This window comes from Zea mays, chromosome 4, assembly GCF_902167145.1.
Source record: "Zea mays cultivar B73 chromosome 4, Zm-B73-REFERENCE-NAM-5.0, whole genome shotgun sequence".
Classification (NCBI taxonomy): domain Eukaryota; kingdom Viridiplantae; phylum Streptophyta; class Magnoliopsida; order Poales; family Poaceae; genus Zea; species Zea mays.
This window is the reverse complement of record NC_050099.1, coordinates 236,845,743-236,847,471: the sequence shown is the minus strand read 5'-3', so window position 1 is coordinate 236,847,471 and position 1,729 is coordinate 236,845,743. Positions and strand designations below refer to the sequence as shown.

Here is a 1,729-nt window from a genome sequence, read left to right as displayed (position 1 = left end):
AATACATAAGTTCACAAATTCACACAAGTTCACATCCATAGTTCACATTTTTAGTTCACAAGTTCAAACACACAAGTTCAAACATTAACTCCATCGCTCTCGATCAGGACATCAGATTGTTGTTCGTAGCTCCACCACTAGAATTGAGACATCTGTGCGCAAAGTCAATGTGAGGGGGAGGAGTCACTTGATGAGAGCCGAAATCCTACAAAATAAACCAAAATTCTCATAAATACACAACTGGCATTAAATCACATGTACACAAAGATATAGGAAAGCATGATAAACAAAAAATGTGGCTTCCATATTTGTGCATGAACATGAACATGAGAGTGAAAATAGACTTCATTTCAAGACGCAGCACCGTGTTATTTAAAATGATGCATCGTGCAAAGGATATGCGATGTTAACTGTCCAAGAAACTACTTTGGAAATTCAGACTTAGACGCTATTCCAAATATGAAAATTCAGAATTCAGCCACCTAACAGTCCAAAGCATGTCACAACAAAACAGCTCTCACAACACTAAATTCCAGATTCACTAAAGCATGTTAGGCGCTGGAAGATGCAAAGTGATGTAACAAAGAGAGGGAAGTTTCAGTAGGGTCTAACAACCTTCCTCACCATGTCAGGCGCTGGAAGATTTACAGATTGGAAACGACTGACTAGGCATGTAAAGTCTTAACATAAATATAGCAAAAGAGCATATAACTGAAACAACTGACTGCGTATGTAAAGTCTTAACATAAATATAGCAGTTCAATGTCTCAAATATATGGCATCAAATCCTCCAAGGTACAGAGATTTAACAATGACTTACCAGTTGCTTACAAAGTTTTTGGAAGCCACACAACTTGACCAGACCCTCTTAACAGCTGAGCATCATATTGAGAACACCATGGTAAACGGCTCGCTCAACCTTCAGAAGTAATTTGTGTTGAATGATACATCCAAACCAACCAATCTACGTTTCAAAATGAAAAAGGCGTCTTGGGTACAGCAGCGTCTACTCCTTACTTCCCGAAGAATTTAGAGAGGCGTACCGGGCCTTCCTCCTCGCTTTCACTGCCTCTGCGCTTGGACCTTGACTGGCTCTTCTTTTCCTTCCTTGTTCTCTTTGATCTTGACTGTGATCTGGACTTCCTTGAACCCCTATCCTCATCGTCGCTGCTTGAAGATTTTCAAGATGAGCTGGAACTTGACTCTGATGAACTTTTGTGCTGTTACAGATTTAAAGGTGAGGGCATCAAACAAATTTTAAGTAAGCAAAGTACCTAGAACAGAGTTATCATAACTAAATATATTTCCATTAGGTTAATCGCAACAATTTCACAAATAGGCAAAATCTGTTTAGCAAAATATCACACCAACATGAGTCAAACAAATAAGAAAACATGAGACTCACTTTTTGTCAATCCGATGGGAGTGAAGAGCCACTCTCTTCCTATAGAAAGGTTTAAATTGATTAATAAAACCAAATTAAATTCTCGGATAATAAATGATTGGTTGTCCAAGCTTTAAAACACATGTATTCATACTTTAAAATTCTGTATACGTACTCATAATATACAGAAATGCACTATGTAGCAGCTAGCTGGCATTGGAGTGAAATTTGAGTTCAGGTGCTCTGCAAGGACATTCTCCACACCACATGATGTCTCGCTTCCAACAGCGAAGCCAGCAAAAGGAGAGGAGCCTGTGAGCGACCGGACATTGATATCACAACCGA

At 39.0% G+C, this 1,729-nt stretch overlaps 1 long non-coding RNA gene across 1 annotated transcript; it reads right to left on the bottom strand.

Moving 5' to 3' along the window:
* Positions 1 to 841: 841 nt before the first annotated feature.
* Positions 842 to 1,211, bottom strand: LOC109945639 (uncharacterized). Its single transcript, XR_002268914.3, has 2 exons — positions 1,044 to 1,211; positions 842 to 919 (listed from the first exon to the last, which is right to left on the bottom strand). It is a non-coding gene; the product is annotated as an uncharacterized lncRNA (long non-coding RNA).
* Positions 1,212 to 1,729: the final 518 nt, after the last annotated feature.